This window comes from Meles meles, chromosome 4 (assembly GCF_922984935.1).
Source record: "Meles meles chromosome 4, mMelMel3.1 paternal haplotype, whole genome shotgun sequence".
Classification (NCBI taxonomy): Eukaryota; Metazoa; Chordata; class Mammalia; order Carnivora; family Mustelidae; genus Meles; species Meles meles.
Genome location: NC_060069.1, coordinates 134,766,361 through 134,789,893, shown reverse-complemented (window position 1 = coordinate 134,789,893; position 23,533 = coordinate 134,766,361).

The window sequence follows — 23,533 nt, the reverse complement described above, 5'->3', positions numbered from 1 at the left end:
TTATTAAGTTGTGTTTTCATTTTCAGTTAGTTTAAAATATTTTTAAATTTCTCTTGAGATTTCTTCTTCAACTCACTTTACTGCTAGAACAAATTACCTCAATTTCAGTGGCTTAAATTATCTAAGTGAATTAATAAATCAGTTCTGGAGGTCTCACCAGTTAAAGACTGAAGTGTTAGTACTTCTTTCTGGAGATTCCAGGAGAGAATGTGTATCCTGCCTTCTCCAAGTTCTAGAGGCTGCCTGAATTCTTTGATTCATGGCCCCCTCATCTTCAGAGCAAAGCCAGGTCTTCTTCTCATTCCATCTTTCTGATCCTTTTGTCTTTACTGCTTTCTCCGTAACTAAAGCCAGGATGGATTCTCCACTTTTAAGAATTAGATAGGTCCCAGGGTCCCAGGTCCCAAGCCTGGGTGGCTTGGTGTGCCTGGGTGGCTCAGTCCGTTAAGCATCTGCCTTTGGCTCAGGTCATGATTTTCAGTCCTGGGATCAAGCCTGGCATCAGCTTCTGCATTGGGCTCTCTGCTCAGCCAGGAGTTGGCTCCTTCCTCTCCCTCCATGATATCTTTGGCTTTTTCTCTCTCTCAAATAAATAAATAAAATCTTAAAAAAAAAAAAAAAGAATTTGATTGGACCCACAGGGGTAAAACAGGATAAGCTATCCATCTCGTGATTATATTCTTAATGGTATCTGCAAAGTCTTTTGCTGTGTAAGATATTACAATGATTATGATTAATATTCTATGAATATTAGTCAGGGGATAAGGGCATAAACATCTTTGAGGCCATTGTTCTGTCTACCACAGAAAACATGACTATCACATTGTCATCATCATTGATCATAGGTGATTTGGAAAAAGATAAATATTTTAGTCTTTTATAAAGAACTCTAATTCATTGAAAATGCCAAAGATCCATCAAGATATGTGATACCCAAATAAATGGATTTTTAAATTACCTACAAGACAAATAGAAGTGTGGCAGAAGTACTTTTATTTCATGCATCATACAGTCATACTATTTTATTACTTACAAATGTGGAAAATGAAAACAATAGAAGCCATATATATATACATATATATATATGCCATATAGAAGCCATATATATAATATATTATAGATAGATATATCTGTTGAACTTGAACTAGAACATAAAAATATTTTATAAAATATAGATGTATGGTGAGCTAGATTCAAAATATATATACTTGTATCATATAAATTAAAGGAGAAATAACTTATAAGAATATAACATGCAAGAAACGAGAGATTTATTGTCCTTTAAAGGGAATCTGATGTCTAGGATGATATGATGGTCTAAAGTTTTCGGTAAGATTATCTGAAAGTTGAGATGTGTGTGCCTCTTTTGTATGTTCCTGGACACTTACTTCAGGCAGTTCAAGCTTTTTCAATCAAGGGGGAAATTAACACATGAGACAATGAGACACTTTGTTCTTTTGGGTAAGCTATCTAATATCTACTAGTTTTCTTCAGAATCTAATTATTTGTAGCATTATAGTGAAATCATGTAAGAACTCTGAGAGCTTATCCTTATTTTAATTCTTTGCTGTATTTGAATGCCGTTTTCATTTCATTACAAACTATAGTCTTTATAGCGTATCAGATGCATCTGTTTTTTTAGAATTTTCAGATGAAGTTTTCAAAGGTTCAGTAAAGCAGAGTTACCTGAAAGGAAAATCCTTTAATTGGTCAGTGGTCCACCTGGGTAAACAAATTTACTTATATGGAATTTGCTCCAAGAATGAGCCACAAGAGAATGTTTTGGCAAGAAATGAGGCTTGCCTCTGATTTCCAATAAAGATTTGAGTTGAAACAGTGTGTGTTCACTTAATCTTGTTAAATGTAGCACAAAACACTAAGTGTATTAGAGCGTGTATTTAAATGATAACAAACCCTGCTGTTAGAGCTAATAGGAAACAGTTCTGTTCTCATTGAGTTTCCACATTCAAGCATTCCTTTAGATATCATCATTTACTCTGACTTCTTATGGTTGACTACAATATGCTTTTGAGATGCATTTTTAAGCCTTTGTCTTTCCTTATTGCTAAGCAACACTTTCTTTTTTTGTTAAAGTGATAAAATTTGGGACAACACTCTATTCAGAGGAATATCTACTAATGTGAAATGCACAAATATTTAAACCTAATTAGATCATTATGTTTGAAAAGTAATAACTGAATTTAATGATGATAATAATAGACATTCCAATATTGAGACTTTTTCTATTAAGAATTATTTTCTGTATTTAAATTAATCATCACATCTGAAGCTTACTATGTCTCAATTAAAATACAGAAATTAAATTAGCTTTGCTCTTGTGCGCATACCTGTACTGAGGTGGGTTTGGTTTGTGGGAGCAGGGGCAGGGGGTTGAGGAGGGTAGTCCTTCAGAAGAGTAGTGGAATATTTAAATTCTTCATCCTTTTTCCTTTAGGAGACTTTAGGTTCACTCTGCCTTAAGGCAGGGTGATGACCTCTCAGGATCCCTTCCAGCCTCAAGCACCTGTGAAGTAAAAAGCATTTATAAAAACGTTAGAACACCTCTTGAAATATACAGTTATAAAGAGTCCCTGAAGCGTATTCTGCAATGAAGAACCAATATTGTTTATTACTCTCTGTTAAATTTAACAAGAAAAATGTCAGGTAAAACATTGAGAAGTTTGTTTCCAAGTAATGGGAATGGCCATATTCTCCCAAGCATCGGCTGGATGTGTATCCAAGGCTTAAGAGCTTGTTATAAAACTACCCTCACTGAATCTTTTTCATGGTCGTTATAGAGTCAAATGCCTTATGTCTGTCTTGTTAAATTTCATTCTAATTTATTTGAGCAATAAAACCGATATAAATAGCCAACTTACAGCACCATTTTGGCTTTTTCTCCTTAATAATAATGGATATGGGCTATATTTTTATTGTGCCTTGATCAAGCAACTTTTTACTATATCAGCTGACAGTAATGAAGTAAAAGTAAGCCTTACAGAGGATCTCAGTTTGAAGAACATAAGTGAAAGATGAAGTGCGTTTCATAAAGCAATTATGACATGGTTGAATATAAAATATTTGGAATAACTTAAACCTATTTTCATATTACTGCATTAGAGTACAGGAGCTGGATAAATAAAAAGTCGAAGATCAAATACACCATTTCCAGTTTTTTTGGCAGTTAAAAGACAAAACAAAACAAACGCAAAGCTTAAGGATAATAATAGCGAGGGTACTATATTCCAGACACTATTTCATTTGCTTTATTTTCATTATCTGATGAAATCTTCACACTATCTTACTATTCTCTTCATTTTACTGATGTGGAAGTAAGCCCCAAATGGTGAAATTGCTGAGGTAACACTAATAGTAAGTGGTGAAATCAAGGCTCACATACTTTTGTCCCTTTGGAGCCCACCCTTCAAACTTCCACCTCATCAACATCCTGTCAGTAAATTACCTGTGCCTTTCCTCTGACTTCCCTGTTAACAGGTTGTCTTCCGCAGGTCTACATGTTGAAAAGTCTGTCCGAAGTTAGAGAAGTAGTTAGTGGTGATCCTAGGGAGAATATTTAGATTTTTTTTTATCTTATAATTTCATTGTATTTCCTATTATGTTTCAGTGTGTCTAGATGCCCATTCTAGTTTGAGGGTGGGAGAAAAGGAAGATTGATGAAATGATATTTTGATGATGATATCATATCTTCATTACTGGTCTTTGTATCAGGACTTTATGGAATGTACCGTAGCAGAAACAACAATAAGAACTGTTGTATTGTAATAGGGGGGATAAGACTATTACCAAAACAATTAAAACCTCAAATTTAACTTAGAAAGTTGACAAGATCCATATATATATATTCATTCTAGACATTAAAAAAGACATTACTCTGTATTTACTGACCATGAAATGATTTAAACAGAAGTGATAACAGTTTGGGCCTTAAAAATATGTATAATTCTGACAGAATTCTAATCACGGGGAGTTTTGTGGAAAAGCAAAAAACAAACAAACAAACAAAAACACAAAACAAAACAAAACCCCAAAACTTGGGAAAAGGCAACTAGTAAGGTTTAATAGAAGCACAAAATAAAGGAAGAGACTTAAGTTAGAAAATAATTTGAGGGATGCCTGGGTGGCTCGGTTGGTTAAGCAGCTGCCTTCGGCTCAGGTCAGGATCCCAGGGTCCTGGGATGGGGTCCCACATCGGGCTCTTTGCTCAGCAAGGGAGGCTGCTTCTGCCTGTCTGCCATTCCCTGTGCTTGTGCGCATGCTCTCTGTCTCTCTCTCTCACTCATTCTGTCAAATAAATAATAAAATCTTAAAAAATAATAATAATTTGAAAAGCTAGTTAAAATATCTGATTATGTCTAATTTTAGAAGTTATGGCAAATTATTTAGGCTCTGTGGAAAAAGCAAGAGGTTGTAACTAGATTTTCAGGGCTAAGTGGTATCTGAGTCCCGGTGGAGAGACCACCTGTGGCTAAATGAAACATCTCAAGGTTGGTTTGGGTGGGAGTAGGAGGAGAGTAGCTTTGTCCAACTCGGGTTTTTCATGAAGGATGTTACTTTCAGCAAGTAAATAAAAGAATTGAATGTGAATTAAACTCCCTGAGAATCTGAATTCAACATTTTACTCTGAGGGGAGGGCTCTGATGAATTTTGCCAACTTTTGTATCCTCAGCCCCTGAAGATGCACCTCTTCCATAGGTGGCACTGATACATGTTGGTTAAATGAATGACTAAGAAGGTCCAAAGTTTTAAGCATTGCATAAAGCATACCGAAACTGGAAGGGTATCAACCATTTAGTAGCTGAGAGGAGGGGGAGGAGTCAAGATGACGGAGAAGTAGCAAGCTGAAACTACATCAGGTAGCAGGAGATCAGCTCGATAGCTTATCTAGTAGCTGAGAGGATACAAGTGGAGTAACAAATGGGTTGGGCAAATTGTTCAGAAAAGAGACATTGGGAAGATATTATAAAATGCCCAGTTCTATTGGATGGTTGTTCTTTTTTTTTTTTTTTTAAGATTTTATTTATTTATTTGACAGATAGAGATCACAAGTAGGGAGAGAGGCAGGCATAGAGAGAGAGAGAGGAGGAAGCAGGCTCCCCGCCAAGCAGAGAGCCCGATGCGGGGCTCAATCCCAGGACCCCGGGACCATGACCTGAGTTGAAGGCAGAGAGGCTTTAACCCACTGAGCCACCCAGGCGCCCCTGGATGGTTGTTCTTAATGCATAAGACACATTATAGGCACTCAATAAATATTGGCTGAATTAAGAAATAAAATGAAAGATTCTCCAAAAATCAGCAATCACATCGTTAACTGTGGCTTAAGAGGGTTAGTGTGGTTAAAGTGGAAGCGGAGTTGGGTGTGGCAGAAGACACCCCAGGCAATGAGAGTAATTTGGTGTCCATTGAATGTCCCGGGGGAACACCCAGGAAGGACTGGGAGGGGAGGACCCACAGAATTTGACAACTAATTGAGTGTGGAGATGAGAGCATGGTAGAGATCAGATACTCAGTTGAGTTCAGGAGGACCATGCTGATGCCATTAACTAAATAAGGGAAGAGCAGACTTGCTGGGAAAGAGGTACATTCTGTTTTTAATATGCTGAGCTGAGGCCATTGTGGGACATCTGTGGATAAACCGGTAGGAAGAAATCCAAGAGCTGAATTGAAGAGTATTAATTCAATGCCGGTGATATAGGTTTGGAGGTCACTATTAAAGGCATATATTAAGTCCATGCAAAGAAGTGAGATAATCAAGAAGGAATGATGTAAAATATAGAATGAAAAGGGAACTAAAAGAGCAACTCCAAGAATTTGAACATTTAAGGAATAGAAGAAAAAACAGGAGACAAAAAAATGGCTGGAGAAACAAAGCGATTAAAACTATCTGGTGTCAAAAAACTCAAAACACTTGAAAGAAATGATTTATCATCTCACATTTTTATCCTTTTCTATGTGCATTGTTTCAGTTAGTTTTCAAAAGAACCTGCATTATTTGAGGCTAATAAGGGAAAGAGTTAAGAGGAAAATCTTGTTTCCTGTGACTTTAAGCCCAGATTCTTAAAGGTATATGGTTCCAAAGCGGAACCAAATGGAGACTGAATAGATGTATTGATTTAGGGATCAGGATGTCACTGGCATCCTTTGAGAAAACATATTCTGTAGGAAAATGGAACTGGAATGCATGGAGTTAGAATCATTCAGCGGTGGGGAAGTAGAGGCAATTATTAACTAACACACACACAAGTATTAGAGACTTAAAAAGACCTTTCTAGATGTCTATGAATAGAAAGTAGAGGGAGGAATGTGTTAGAGTTCTTAAGAGGAAAATGATAGGCCTCAATATCTGAAGTACTTTAGCTATTTATGAATTTCATGAACCTTCATTTATGAATATATTACAGCAAAAGGGAAGGATTTATCAGATAGTGAAAGAATTTGTCTCTGAAAAAGTACAAAAAATAGATTTGTACTTATCACTAAGCTCTTGGGCCGATTTCAACCAAATATGTAAGGAAACTAAGGTAAAACCATTTTACTCATACTGGTTGATGCATCCCTACATGAATTAATTAAAGGATTTAGACACAGTTGCATTTTTAACATTCATATGCGTTGTTGGAGATCTTTAGATTATGGGAAAGAAAATGAATAATTCCTTGGGTGGTCGTATTTATTGCCGTACTTGCAGTTAATTTACTTCACAGTTCAGCCACTCCGAACTGAGGAGCAGTCATGTTTTCATTTTCAGGGTTTTTAACCTGTGGAATTGGATGGGCTTCCTTTGGGCCCCAGGACTCTCTGGAAATTAGACATGAAATGTTGAATGTATGTACATTTTTATAGGGAAAAGTTCCCTGGCTTTCATCAGGATCCCATACTGCCCATCAGCTTCCTTGTTGAGATGAGCATTATCTACAGTTACAGCTGGCTTTCAAAAGTAGAAATTTTTAGTGTCCGTTTAACTTGGTGAAAATGACCTTGTCATACAGCTGTGGCTTAAAAATAAAAAAAAAAATTATTTTCATTTTCCACAGCACAATTTTGTTCCAAAATCTCTCTCTTTATTTTTAAAATCAAAGCAGTCCTACAATTCCTGTGGTAGATGATTTGAGGTGCTTTGATTTGGTAACTTGTAAGGAAGAGAAAAACTGGCTTTGAAATCATAAGGTTTTTATTTGGAGAGCTGGTGAAAAAATGATTTTCCCTATGTAATAAGCAAAAGAACTTTCTAACCTTGGAATCTTTTTTTTTTTTTTTCCTATTCCACATGCTAGAAATAGCAGTTTTTAAGTTCTTATAAACCTTTATAAGTTTTTGTGAATTGTTAATTTAGAAATACAGGCATAAGAGAAAACAGCTGTATCAGAATATATAACGTGTGGGCTCTGAACCCAAGTGTTCTCATCAGACACCATGGTGTTAGACTGAACAGCTGCTGAGATGTTATCCAGATCAGGTGAAAACTAGGAAGGAGACCAGTCAGATTAGTAATTTGTCATGACCCCCAAATTGACGATTCATTATTTTGCCTCAATGTTTGTGATTAGCTATATTTTTTACAGCAAAATAAAATTGATGTTTATATAAAAGAGACATTATAGTCTATGAAACCAGAAAATTTTGTGTATGAATACAACTACAGACAGATAGATAGATATAGATTTTTTACCTCTTTACCTAAATATAATTCATTAGAAATAGAACTCAAGAAATTCATACTGTTTATTCCTTTGAGTAGAAGTCTGTATTTCCTATGTGAAGTAAAATGTTATATTCTAATAAACTCAATTTTTCAAGCTAATTAAGGCATCCCTGAGTTGTTGGTGTTTACCAGGTAGACATTCCCCAAATTTCAGTCCTCTGTTCATTCAAAAATATCACTTATCCATATTTAACTTTCACACACTAACCTTTGCATTTTTGCATCTTAGAACCTGTGAATAGTAACTCAAGTAAGTTACAGGGGAAAAATAAAAAGAAGTCTTTCTATCAAGATTTTACTCATTCATTTTTAAACCTAAAGCCTCAGTATCTAGGTACACTGTGATTATGGGGGAAAGAGCAGACTTTATAGAGTTTGAGACCTGCATTTAAGTCTTACTTGTAGTGTGTTTTAGCCTTAAGACTTCTGGCTTTTCTTCATTATCTTTGTGCCCTATTTCCTCATTTTTTGAAAGTGAATAGTAATATTTATTTTACCTTCCATAGTGAAGTCCAAGACTACTAAATGTGATTAGACGAAAATGGTTGGTAACATCCCCACCCCTCAAAAAAAGTAAGTAAATGTACCCTGTGGCTATTTGTAACCATTTTTGCAAAACATTTTTTTAAAAACTATCTCACCTCAGGGCCCCTGGGTGGCTCAGTGGATTAAGCCTCTGCCTTCTGCTCAGGTCATGATCTCAGGGTTTTAGGATTGAGCCCTGCATCAGGCTCTCTGCTCAGCGGGGAGCCTGCTTCCCCCACTCTCTCTCTGCCTGCCTCTCTGCCTACTTGTGATCTCTGTCCGTCAAATAAATAAATAAAATCTTTAAAAAACAAAAACTATCTCACCTCTTCTTTGTTTTTCCTTCTCATTTCCCATGCTCTCACTTTCCTATCATTGCATTCTCTGTCATAATCTTGGCAATAATCTGTTTTATCTTTCTCAATATTTCTTAGTATGAAAATGAAATAAAACAGATTATTTATATATGGAAGAATTTCATGGATGCTTTGATCCTGTCAAAGAAGTCAGTGGAAATGGGATTATAGATTTATAGGGGTACAAATGGGTGAGCAAATCTTTGTTGATACATGTTCTGTAAACACACCTCGTTTGGACCCAGGCAAATGATGGAAGAGGAACTGCCAAGGAGAGGCAGATTCTAGAAGATAAAGCCCTTCCTGGGTGTGGCCAGTGTTCAAACCTGCAGACACTTTTTTTTCTTCTCTTTTTGTATGGTTAAAGGCTTAACAAGTCTCTAATTCATGGAAATTCATCAAAAAGAAAACAGTGCTTACTTCAGACTTCTTAATAGAGGCATGGATTATCTCATACTGTCATTAGATTTCATGGATTCGTAGATGTCAAACAATGCTGTTTAATTTTTACTGTTCATCATGGATTAGAGTAAAGTTGCATTTCTACATAGTGTATTTGTACATCCAGGAATTTCTCTAAAGGAAAGGCAATAGCACTGGATTTCAGGCTGCTTGGATTTTAGTTTTTGTCTTGCTATTATCTTTTGCAGCTAATAACAAATTAAATACTAATAAAAATAAAAATAAATAATAATAAAAGATTGCAGGAAATCTTTAATTATTTTAGCTATAATAGCTATCATATAACTCTGAAATTGTGCTGTGCAAGACGCAATGAAGGTGGTTGTTAAGAGACAGAGTCTGGAATAGGACCCCCCACCCCGCCTCCCGCCCCAGTTTTAAATCCCAGCTCTGGATAAAATGGGCTCATAAAATACCAGGTTCATAAAGCTGATAGAGGTTCAAACAAGCTGATAAATGGAATATACTCATGGAACATGAAGCTACTATAAATATTCAGATGTTAACTATGATTGTAATTCCTACCTGGCAGAGTTCTGGTACTATTTTAAATACTTACAGAATCTGACTTACAGAATCTGACAATGACAATGAGAATTGAATTTGTAATCATCCATTTTTGATACTGAGATTTGGTTCGGTGCATGAATTTAACGTGCTATAAAGTTGTTGATGGAAGATAGGATTACAATTAGTGGTGGCTGCTTCTGGCCATTTCCATGAAGGACACATAGATGTTTTCCAGAGTACGCATGTTCCCAAGTATGATGTAGGCTTTCTGGGAATTGATATCTAATTTTGGGCGGATTTCTCTTTATCAAAGATTTGGCAGTTCTTTAAGGTAAAAAAAAAAAATTAAAGATTTATTTATTTGTTTGGAGGAGAGGAACAGAGAGAGTCTTAAATAGACTTGGTGCAGAGCCCACGTGGAGTTCGATCTCATGACCCTGAGATTATCACCTGAGCAGAAGCCAATAGTTGGATACTCAACTGACTGAGCCACCCATGTGCCTCAAGGCAAAAATAAAAATATTATAGGTGAGTTTCTAACAATTTAGGAAAACATTTGATTTTCTTAATTCTCAGTTGTAGGGTTTGCTTTGTGACTAAAAAGCACAAATTATGTTTGAGTCTCTCATGTGTTAGAAATTATTATGTATTTCTTTTTTTATTAATTATTTTTATTGACACTAATGTATTATTTGCCAAGGGGGTACAGGTCTGTGAATCATCAGGCTTGTATTATGTATTTCTTTTTGGTATCCTGCCCTTACCATTGTTAAATATGGCTAATGAAAAAAAATATATAGCCTGAATATTAACTTTTCATCATTTATTTTATTATGGGGTAGAAAAATCTAATTAGACTATATATTCATTTGATAGAGAATGCTCCAAATAGCAAAACTGAAGTTTAAGTTTACTTAGCAAGCTTGATCTGTATTGAAAAATACCAAAAGGAATGAAGAATAGATTTGGAGTTTTATTAGCAGAGAATAAAAATTTTTAAAAATGTTCACAAATAGAGGGTCAGATAGAAACATTTCTTCATACATGCCATTCATAATGAGATAAGCACATGTCAGAAGTACTATATAAATTTTATAACATTTACATATAAAGAAGAATTCAGACTCTGCTATCAATAATTTGTGGTTACAAATATCAAATTAGAAACTAAGAGTTAAAGAGTTCTTGGGTGGCTCAGTCAGTTAAGCATCTGACTTTGGCTCAGGTCATGATATCAGGTTAGTGAGTTCACCCTAAAACAGGCTCTATACTCAGTCTACTTGTCTTTCTCCCTCTTCCCCCCCACCCCATCTCAGGCTCTGTCTTTCACAAATAAACAAAATCTTAAAAAAAAGAAAAAAAAGAAAAGAAACTAAGAGTTAAAATCAGTAAGAGAAGAAGCTCAACTTCTCACTCTAATCCTGTTGTAGATAGAAATCAAACTATAAGGTTAATAGCTTTTGTGCTTTCTCTAAGGCAGAAATACAGAAAACATCTTTTTTCCTCTGGAAACAGAAAATATATATATATTTTTTTCTCTAGCATTTTGACTCTTTCTCTATCTGCTGCCATTTTTAGAGCTGGATATTACTTATTTCCATTTGAAGATATGTAGGAAAATACTTGGGATATTGCACCTCACCAGGAAACTCTGTTGGTTTTTCCCCCCCTCAAGTAAAGAAAAAAAAAAACAAACCAGATATGTATTAGGAATTATTTTGGCGAATTTTGCAACTCAAAGGTGATTTGTTGTTTTTATTTTTTATTTATTTAGTTTTTTTACATTAAAAAGAGCTCAGGCTGCTGGGTTTGGTTTTACAGTGTCTCAATGGCAGAGTGGATGTCTCAGAATTTTCTGAGATTGGACGATATTTGCTTATCTGGGATGCACACTGACTACACCACCATAGGAAAAGGGGGTAAGCCAAAAGGAAGCTCCAGACACATTTGTCGCCTTTTATGGAAAAAGCAAGTGCTTTCCCAGAAATCTCTTTAGCACTCTTCTCCTTGAATCTCCTAAGCCAGACTGTTTTATGTGGTATATTAGTTTGCTAGGAATGCTATAACAAAATATCACAGGCTGACTGGCTTAAACAACAGAAGTTTATTTTCTCACAGTCTGGATCTCAGAAGGCCAAATCAGGGTGCCATCGTGATTGGTTCCTGGCTTGCAGATGGCTGTCTTCTTGCCACTGTATCCTCACATGGTCTTTCCTCTGTATGCACACACAGGCAGAGAATTGGGGCAGGGTCCCAAACCTCATGACCTCATGTAATCTTAATTACCTCTCTTATGGCCCTATTTCCGAATACAGTTTCATTTGGAATTAGAATTTCAACATAAAAAATTTTGAAGAAAGAGAATTCGGATCATGATGTGGTTACCTACAGCTTTAAATAACGTCGGATAGATCGGGATTGTCAGGTGAAGTTCAAAATAGGGTTTCTCATAATTGTGGACATTTTCCTATGCACTTTCTGATGCTTAGCAGCATTCCTGGCCTCTGCCTCTAGTAGATGAAAATAGCAAGCTAGCAAATTCACTTAACTGCTCCGCCTTCCAAGCTTGGGACATCTCAGCATGTCTCTAAACATTGCCAAATGTACCCAGGGAGTGAGAGTCAAAATCACATCCCTATCTCCCCAGCTGAGAATCACTGGCCCCTGAACAAAATAATGGATCTGCTAGTTACAATGTTAACATATTATGAGGAAAGAAATTATGAGGGAAAGCTGTAGGACAATTAATAGAGCCTGCCACAGGATTCCCTGTGTCTTCTATAATCTCAATTTCTTATCCCAATGCTGGCTTGAACTCCTGATGTCAATGTCAACCCTGCAGCCTTCCTGGTGGAAGCTGTTGCCCTTTTCCCCATTCTTACCTCAGGGCTGGAGGTAGCATGGATGTCTGCGTTATTACACTCTCACTCAAGGAGTCCTACTGGAAAAATTATTTCAATGAATTGGAACTTTAATTCCATTGATCCCACTATTTATTTCTCTTGGTCCATCAGCTTTAATCCTGGTTTATAATGTACACAGATTTGATTTCTATCCTTATGATCAGTCTCTTACAGTTCGTCTTGCTTGCCTTTTTCTCCTTCATCTTATGTGCGCTTAAACTCCAACTCTGGATCTACTCAAACTCTTACTTTTCCATAACTGTAACTTAACAGTAAAAAACAAAACAAACAAACAAATAAAAACACAAAAACAAAAACAAACTAATTCAATTAATAAGGCATTGCTTTCATTTTAAAAAATTCGTGATCACTAAGCATGATACCCTCTAGTTCCATCCACATCGTCACAAATGGCAAGATTTCATTTCTTTTGATGGCTGCATAGTATTCCATTGTGTATATATACCACCTCTTCTTTATCCATTCATCTGTTGATGGACATCTAGATTCTTTCCATAGTTTGGCTATTGTAGACATTGCTGCTATAAACATTCGGGTACATGTGCCCCTTTGGATCACTATGTTTGTATCTTTAGGGTAAATACCCAGTAGTGCAATTGCTGGGTCATAGGGTAGTTCTATTTTCAACATTTTGAGGGATCTCCCTGATATGAGGACGTGGAGATGCAACATGGGGGGTTAGGGGGATAGGAGAAGAATAAATGAAGCAAGATGGGATTGGGAGGGAGACAAACCATAAATGACTCTTGATCTCACAAAACAAACTGGGGGTTGCTGGGGGGAGGTGGGATTGGGAGAGGGGGAGGGGGTTATGGACATTGGGGAGGGTATGTGCTATCGTGTGTGCTGTGAAGTGTGTAAACCTGGTGATTCACAGACCTGTACCCCTGGAGATAAAAATGCATTATATGTTTATTAAAAAAAAAAAAAAGAAAGGATGAATACCCAACTTTTGTAGCAACATGGAAGGGACTAGAAGTGATTATGCTGAGTGAAATAAGTCAAGCAGAGAGAGTCAAGTATCATATGGTTTCACTTATTTGTGGAGCACAACAAATGACATGGAGGACATTGGGAGATGGAGAGGAGAAGGAAGTTGAGGGAAATTGGAAGGGGAGACGAACCATAAGAGACTATGGACTCTGAAAAACAACCTGAGGGATTTGAAGGGGAGGGGGTGGGAGGTTGAGGGAACCAGGTGGTGGGTAATAGGGAGGGCACGTATTGCATGGAGCACTGGGTGTTGTGCAAAAACAATGAATACTGTTATGCTGAAAAAAATAAATAAATAAATTTAAGAAATATAACATTCCCTATCACAAGGAATCAAAGAAATACAAGCTTAAGGCAATGAAACATTTTTTAATTATCAAAAAAAAAAATTCATGATCACAACCCTGAAATCTTATCTTATGTTCCATTTGCAGGTTCACATTTTTCCCCCTTCATGCCAACTATTTCACGTCTTTTCTTTCCTCAGATTTACATTCGGAAAATCAGATTCCATCATCAGCAAAATCCCCTGTATCCCCACTCTTTTCTCAAGGTCCTCTAAATTCTTGCACTAAATGAATTCTTTTTTGCTCGCCAGTTTCTTAATCTAGAGTGTCTCTGCTGCTTCAAGTATTTCTGACCTCTGTTATAGAATTTACCTGATTAGAACAGTCCTGGGTAGATAATCCTCTTTGGATTCGTTTAAGCTCAGTTTATTAGAGATTTAAATACTTCTTCAAAATCTCTTTTACCTTTGCCTTAACAAAGTAACCTAGTGAGAGTAATATCCCATCATATTCATAGTCTGCATTCCCATTGAGAGGAAGGGAAGACATCAGTTGTATATATGGTGGGAACAGAATCTTTTTTCTTCTTTCTTTTTTTTTTTTTTTTTTTTTTTTTGGTTAACATATAATGTTAACAGGTCTGGAATTCATCAGTCTTACACAATTCACAGCATTCACCATAGCACATAACCTCCCCATTTTCCATCAGCCAACCACCCCATCCACCCACCCCCCTCCACTCCAGCAAACCCTCAGTTTGTTTCCTGAGATTAAGGGTCTCTTATGGTTTGTCTCCCTCTCTGGTTTCGTCTTGCTTTCATTTTGTATCTTTTTCCCCCTATGATCCTCTGCATTCTTTCTTGAATTCCACATATCAGTGAGATCATATGATGATTGTCTTTCTCTGATTGTCTTATTTTGCTTAGCATAATAGCCTCCAGTTCCATCCACATTGTTGCAAATGGTAAGATTCCATTTTTGATGGCTGCATAATATTCACACACACACACACACACACACACACACACACACACACACACCACATCTTCTTTAACCGTTCATTTGTTGATGGACATCTAAGCCCTTTCCATAGTTTGGCTATTGTGGCCATTGCTGCTGTAAACATTGGGGTGCACATGTCCCTTCAGATCACTACGTTTGTATCTTTGGGGTAAATACCCAGTAGTGCAATTGCTGGGTCATAGAGTAGCTCTATTTTCAACTTTTTGAGGAACCTCCATACTGTTTTCCACAGTGGCTACACCAGCTTACACACCAGCAATGTAGGAGGAGTCCCCTTTCTCTGGATCCTTGCCAACATCTGTCATTTCCTGACTTGCTTGTTTTAGCTATTCTAATTGGTGTGAGGTGGTATCTCATTGAGGTTTTGATTTGTATTTCTCTGATGCTGAGTGATGTGGAGCACTTTTTCATGTGTCTTTTGGCCATCTAGCTGTCTTGTTTGCCGAAATGTCTGTTCATGTCTTCTGCCCATTGCTTGATTGGATTATTTGTTCTTTGGGCATTGAGTTTGATAAGTTCTTTATAGGTTTTGGATACTAGCCCTTTGTCTGACATGTCATTTGCAAATATCTTCTCCCATTCTTTTGGTTGTCTTTTAGTTTTGTTGACTGTTTCCTTTGCTGTGCAGAAGCTTTTGATCTTGATGAAGTCTCAATAGTTCATTTTTGCCCTCACTTCCTTTGCGTTTGGCAATGTTTCTAGGAAGAAGTTGCTGCAGCTGAGGTCAAAGAGGTGGCTGCCTATGTTCTCCTCAAGGATTTTGATGGATTCCTGTCTCACATTGAGGCCTTTCATCCATTTCAAGTTTGTTTTTGTGTATGGTGTAAGGAAATGGTCGAGTTTCATTCTTTTACATGTGGGTCCCTTTTTCCCCCTATAATTTCTCCAGTTTTCCCAACAGCATTTGTTGACGAGACTGTCTTTTTTCCCTTGGACATTCTTTTCTGTTTTGTTGAAGATTAGTTGACCACAGAATTGAGTGTCCATTTCTGGGCTCTGTATTCTGTTCCGTTGATCTATGTGTCTATTTTTGTGCCAGTACCTTACTGTCCTGATGATTACAGTTTTGTAATAGAGCTTGAAGTCTGCAATTGTGATGCCACCAGGTGTGGTTTTCTTTTACAACATTCCTCTATTAGGGGTCTTTTCTGGTTCCATACAAATTTTAAGATTATTTGTTCCATTTCTTTGAAAAAGTTGATGGTATTTTGATAAGGATTTCATTAAATGTGTAGACTGTTCTATGTAGCAAAGACATTTTCACAATATTTGTTCTTCTAATCCATGAGCATGGAACATTTTTCCATTTCTTCATGTCTTCCTCAATTTCTTTCATAAGTATTCTATAGTTTTCTGAGTACAGATTCTTTGCCTCTTTGGTTAGGTTTATTCCCAGGTATCTTATGGTTTGGGGTGTAGTTGTAAATGGGATCATCTCCTTTATTTCTCTTTCTTCTGTCTTGTTCTTGGTGTATAGAAATGCAACTTATTTCTGTGCAATTGATTTTATATCCTGACACTTTACTGAATTCCCGTATGAGTTCTAGTAGTTCTAGCAGTTTTGGAGTGGAGTCTTTTGGGCTTTCCACATAAAGTTTCATATCATCTGCAAAGAGTGAGAGTTTGACTTCATTGCTGATTTAGATGCCTTTTATTTCTTTTTGTTGTCTGATTGCTGAGGCTAGGACTTCTAGTACTAGGTTGAATAGCAGTGGTGATAGTGGACATCCCTGACATGTTCCTGACTACAGGGGGAAAGCTCTCAGTTTTTCCCCATTGAGAAAGGTATTTGCTGTGGAGTTTCATAGATGGCTTTTATGATATTGAGATGTGTACCCTCTGCCCCTACACTGTGAAGGATTTTGATCAAGAAAGGATGCTGTACTCCATCAAATGCTTTTTCTGCATCTATTGAGAGTATCAATATATTGTATCACATTGATTGATTTGTGGATGTTGAGCCAAACTTGCAGCCCAGAAATAAATCCCACTTGGTCATGGTGAATAATCCTTTTAATGTACTGTTGGATTCTATTGGCAAGTATTTTGGTGAGAATTGTTACATCCATGTTCATCAGGGATATTGATCTGTACTTCTTTCTGATGGGGTCTTTGTCTGGTTTTGGAATCAAGGTAATCCTGGTCTCATAAAATGAGTTTGGAAATTTTCCTTCCATTTCTGTTTTTTGGAATAGTTTCAGGAGAATAAGTATTTCTTCTTCTTTTTAAAAAATTTTTAAAAGATTTTATTTATTTATTTGGCAGAAAGAAAGAGTTCACGAGTAAGCAGAGAGGCAGGCAGAGGGAGAGGAGGAAGCAGGCTCCCTGCTGAGCAGAGAGCCTGATGCAGGGCTCGATCCCAGGACCCTAAGACCATGACTCAAGCCAAAGGCAGAGGCTTAACCTACTGAGCCACCCACCCAGGTGCCCCATTAATTCTTCTTTAAATGTTTGGTAGTATTCACCTGGGAAGCCATCTGGCCCTCTGCTCTTGTTTTTTGGGACATTTTTTGATGACTGCTTCAATCTCCTTAGTGGTTATGGGTCTGTGCAGGTTTTCTATTTCTTCCTGGTTCAGTTTTGGTAGTTTATAGGCCTCTAGGAATGTATCCATTTCTTCCAGATTGTCAGATTTGCTGGCGTATAGTTATTCATAATATGTTCTTATAATTGTTTGTATTTCTTTGATGTTGGTTGTGACCTCTCCTCTTTCATTCATGATTTTATTAATTTGAGTCCTTTCTCTTTTCTGTTTAATAAGTCTGGCCAGAGGTTTATTGATCTTCAAATTAATTCTTCAAAGAACCAGCTCCTAATTTCATTGATCTGTTCTACTGTTCTTTTGGTTTCTATTTCATTGATTTCTGCTCTTTATTATTTCCCTTCTCCTGCTGGGTTTAGGGTTTCTTTTCTGTTCTTTCTCCAGCTTCTTTAGGTATACCATTAGGTTGTGTGTTTGAGAACTTTCTTGTTTCTTGAGAAAGGCTTGTATCACTATATACTTTCCTCTCAGGACTACTTTTGCTGTGTTCCAAAGATTTTGAATAGTTGAATTTTCATTTTCGTTTGCTTCCATGATTTTTAAAAATTCTTCTTTAATTTCCTGATTGACCCATTCATTCTTTAGTAGGATGCTCTTTAGTCTTTATTTGACTCTATATTTGAGTTCTCTCCAACTTTCCTGTTGTGATTGAGTTCTAGTTTCAGAGCACTGTTCTCTGAAAATATACAGGGAAATTTGAATATATTATAATTATAAATAAAAATTATAAATGTATTATATTATAATTATAATTATAAATAAATTTATAAAAATATAAATAAAAATATGAATATATTATAATTATAAATATGTTTATAATTATAATATATTCTAATCTCTTGGTACCCATTGGATCTATTCTGGAGAATGTTCCATGTGCACTAGAGAAGAATTTGTGTTCTGTTGCTTTGGGATGGAATATTCTGAATGTATTTGTGAAGTTCATCTGGTCCAATATGTCATTTAAAGCCTTTATTTCCTTGTTGATCTTTTGCTTAGAGGATATGTCCATTTCAGTGAGGGAGGTGTAAAGTCCTCTGCTATTATTGTCAATGTGTTTCTTTGATTTTGTTATTAGTTGGCTTATATAATTGGCTGTTCCCATGTTAGGAGCATAGATATTTAAAATTCTTTGATCTTCTTGTTGGATAGACCCTTTAAGTACAGTATTGTGTTCTTCCTTATTTCTTATTATAGTCTTTTGTTTAAAATCTAATTTCTCTGATATAAGGATTGCTACCCCAGCTTTCTTTTGATGTCCATTAGCATGGTAAATGGTTTTCCACCCTATCACTTTAAATCTGGAGGTGTCTTTGGTTCTAAAATGAGTCTCTTGCAGGGAGGATATCAATGGATCTTGTTTTTTGTTTTTGTTTTATCCAATCTGATACCCTGTATGTTTTGGTTGGGGCATTTAGCCCATTTACATTCAAGGTAACTATTGAACGATATTCATTTAGTGCCATTGTATTGCCTGTAAGGTGAGTGTTACTGTATATTGTCTCTATTCCTTTCTACTCTATTTTACTTTTAGGCTCTCTCTTTGCTTAGAGAACCCTTTTCAGTATTTCCAGTAGGGCTGATTTGGTGTTTGCAAATTCTTTCAGTTTTTGTTTGTCCTGGAAGCTATTTGTCTCTCCTTCTGTTTTCAATGACAGTCTAGGTGGATATAGTATTCTTGGCTGCACATTTTTCTTGTTTAGTGCTCTGAATATGTCATGCCAGTCTCTTCCGACCTTCTAGGTCTCTGTGGATAGGTCTGCCGCTAATCTAATATTTCTACCATTGTAGGTTACATATCTCTTGTCCCAAACTGCTTTCAGGATTTTCTCTTTGTCTCTGAGACTTGTAAGTTTTATTATTAGATGAAGGGGTGTTGACCTATTTTTATTGATTTTGTGGGGGGGTTTCTGTGCCTCCTAGATTTTTATGCCTGTTTCCTTCCCCAAATTAGGGAAGTTCTCTGCTATAATTTGCTCCAGTGTAAGTTCTGCTCCCATCTCTTTCTTCTTCTGGGATCCCAGTTATTCTAATATTGTTTTGTCTTATGGTATCACTTATCTTTCAAATTCTCTCCTCATGATTCAGTAGTTCTTTATCTTTCATGTTCTCAGCTTCTTTATTCTCCATCATTTGGTCTTCTATATTGCTAATTCTCTCTTCTGCCTTGTTTATCGTTGCAGTTAGAGCCTCCATTTTTTTTTAAAGATTTTATTTATTTATTTGACAGAGAGAGAGAGATCACAAGTAGGCAGAGATAGAGCCTCCATTTTTATTGCACTTTATTAATAGCCTTTTTGATTTCAACTTTGTTAGATTTTAGTTCTTTTATTTCTCCAGAAAGGGATTCTCTGGTATCTACTATGCTTTTTTCAAGTCCAACTGGTATCTTTAGAATCATCATTTTGAACTCTAGTTCCAACATCAAACTAATACCCATATTGATTAGGTACCTGGCAGATGGTACTGTTTCTTGTTCTTTCATATATATATATGTATATATATGTGGTATATATATATATATGTGTGTGTGTGTATATACACATATATATGAAATATACGTATATATTTATATGTATATACACATATATACACACACATATATATGAAATATACATATATATTTATATACATATGCACACACACACAAATAGTGTAAATACAATGAAGGGACGACATAAGACTCTAAAGATGAAAATTAAAAAAGATTTTAAAAAAAGGAATTGATAAGAAGTTGATTGAAAAAAGAAAGAAAAAAAGAAAAGGAGAGAATGTGACCAGGGAGAAAACTAGAACAAAGCCATATACTAGATTCAGGTATATTTTGGTCTGTTAGAAAAAATTGTATCCCGAAATTTTAAATCTTTTTTTTTTTAAGATTTTATTTGTCTATTTGACAGAGAGAGAGATCACAAGTAGGCAGAGAGGCAGGCAGAGAGAGAGAGAGGGAAGCAGGCTCCATGATGAACAGAGAGCCCAATGAAGGACTCGATCCCAGGACCCTGAGGTCATGACCTGAGCCGAAGGCAGTGGCTTAACCCACTGAGCCACCCAGGTGCCCTATCCCAAAATTTTAAAGAAAGAAAAACATATATATACAGAAAATCAGGTTAAATATAATGAAGGAATAGAACATGACTATAACAATGAAAGTTGAAAAAGATTTTAAAAAAGGAATTAATAAGTTAAGATGTTGGCTGAAAAAGGAAAGACGAAAATTTAAAAGAAAATAGAAGAAGAAAAAAATGAAAATTTAAAAAACTAACTTTGAGAGACTAAAGAACCATGGGGAAAAAATAAAAGTCATGAATCCTATGTGTTATATTGCCCTAATGCTGGAGTTCTGTAGTTCTCATTGATCAGTAAACTTGGTCTTGACTGGATATTCTTATGGGTCTTCTGGGGCAGGGCCTGTTGTAGTGATTTTTAAATTTCTTTGCCTGAGGTGGAGTTGCACCACTCTTCCCAGGGGCCAGGCTAAGTAATCTGCTTGGGTTTGCTCTTGGTAGCTTTTTTTCCCTGAAACCTTTTCATACAGCTTTGGAAGACAAGAATGAATGGTGGCTTTCCAATCTCTGGCCCTGGAGAAGCCAAGAACTCAGGGCCCCACTCCTCAGTGTGCCCTCAGAGAAAAGCGGTCAATCACTCCTGTCTCCTTGGTCTCTGGCTGCTCTCCGTGCTCACTTGGCCTGTGACCCAGCATTTCTGTCTCTGGCACATGACCCTGTTTTGAGTCTCCAAACCCAGCAGATTCCTGTGGAGTGCTCTCGTGCTGCTCCTCCCTGGGGAGGGAAGGGAGTCTTCCCAGATCTGGTGCTTGTTGGAAACCTACTCAAAGAGTCATGGCCCTACTGTGCTGCAGATCATGGTTTATGGCAACCCCGAGATGAGAGCCGACTACCGGGCTCCATCTTTGCAGCTGGCTTCCCTGCTCTGATACCTGGGAGCTCTGCCACACTGAGGCACCCCCGGTCTTTCTGTGACCCTGAAGGTCCTGAGACCACACTGTCCCAGTGAGGGTTTCACCCCCTGCTTAGCCACTGGAGCAACATTCCTCCGTGGAGCAGACTTCTAAAAGTTCTGATTTTGTGCTCTGCTGCTGTCTTACTTTGCCGGTAGTGGCCTGATGGAGGCTCCCTCCCCCTATGGTCTGTCATCCCAGCTATCACCTCGGATTCACTTCTCTACATGTCCTGCTTTCCAGAAAGTGGTCACTTTTCTGTTTATAGAGTTTCTGGTATTCTTTTTTTCAATCTTTTGTTGAGTTTATAGGTGTTGAGAATGATTTCATAACTATCTAGCTGAATTCCTGGGACCAGACAAAATTTAGGTCTCCTACACCTCCACTATCTTGCTCCTTCTCTGGTAGGAATGGAATCTTGGTACAATGTGAGAATTCTGTCCTTACCACCGACACCTGTTGGCCAACATAAAGATAGAAAATTTGAGTAAAAAAAGTCATAATTATAGTTAACTGAAACGACTGAGTTTGCATCATGAATTCATAATGCACACTGAAATTTAAAAGTTGCAGGATACAGGGGCACCTGGGTGGCTCAGCTGGTTAAGCATCTGCCTTCAGGTTGGGTCATGATCTCAGGGTCCTGGGGTGGAGCCCTGTGTCAGGCTTCCTTTTCAGTGGGGAGTCTTCTTCCTCCTCTCCTGCTGCCCCTCCCCCCACTCATGCTCACTGGTACTCTCTCTCTCTCTCTCTCTCCCTCTCTCAAATAAATCTTTAAAAAACATTGCAGGATGCATAGAGTCATCATGATATAAACATAAGTGAATGTAATGAACATGTTAAACTATTTTAATAAGCAAAGGGAGATATATATATATATATATATATATATATATATATATATATGCTTATTTTGTTTCTTCTATATTTGAGTGTTTACAAAGTACAAATATGTCTTATGTCCAGGTAATTAGAAACAAACTTTCAGAAAAAATTGTTTCACATCTTCTATCTTATGAAGCATTCAACAACCTCCAGTTCTGCTCACATATCATAATCTTGCTTCTTACTTCAATGCAAAAATAGAATTAATTCAGAGAAAATGGACTCCCCCCTCTAAAATAAGCAAACAAACAAACACAAACCAGAGCTACCTGCCTTTCTATGGATGTTCTGGCCCTTTTCCTTCTGAGGGGGATACCTCTTCCACATGGAGACTCTGTCTCATCCTGTACCATCTGCTGGAAGAGTTTTGCCCCTTTAATTACCTCAGTTCTCCTCTAAATCATACTTCTCTTTGTATAAGATCAGTTCTTTAATCTGTCAGCATGATGTAATATCTCCCCACATAAACAAACAACAACAAAAAAAGCAATCTTTCCCTTCCATTATACTCCTCTATTTCTCTGTTCCCTTTTATAGAAAATTTCCTGAAAGATTCTAAAATACTATCTTGTTCACTTTTCCAATTTCATTCTTTAGCCTAGCCCAGTCAGACTTTTATCCCCATCAACCTTCTAAAGCCTTCCTTTCTCATCACTAAGAACCTTCATATTGACATCTCCCAGTATTTTATTCTCAGCCTTGTTTTGCTCGAACTTACTGCCTTATTTTAATAAGGGAGTAAAGAGTTGGTTCCTCTCTTCTAGGAAATATATCCTTCACTTGAATTTTAAGATGCATCATTCTCTCATTTCTTCCCATATGCATGGCTTTCCTGATTCCTTCACCGTATCCTCCTCCTTGCTTGTGATTGCTTCAAGCTGTGTTCCTATAAGGTTCAGAGCTTGGCTTTCTTCTCACTTCTTTATACTCATTCTGAATTATCTCACAGACTCACCTACTTTTATTTTGTATATAACATTTATATGCTGATGGCATCCATATTTGTCTCTCAGCCCTGAGCTCCAGTTTTAACACATCCAAAACAGAACTCTTGATTCTCTGCCCCCTCAAACCTGTTTTTCCCACTCTTTATGGGCCATCAAAATTCTTTCAATTTCTTGTAAATTCAATTTCTTCTTCTCTTCATTTTCTCTCATCATATATCCAATGTATAAGAATTTTGTCAATTCTCCTTTAAAATAGAACCTGGATAGGTAAACAATTTCAACCTCCATAAATGCCCTCCTAGTCCAATCCCACTTAACCTGTTCTTCTCAGAATGTTTAAAATGTAAATCAGAATATTATCATTGCCTGTTTAAACCCAGAAAGACTGCCTCTATGAC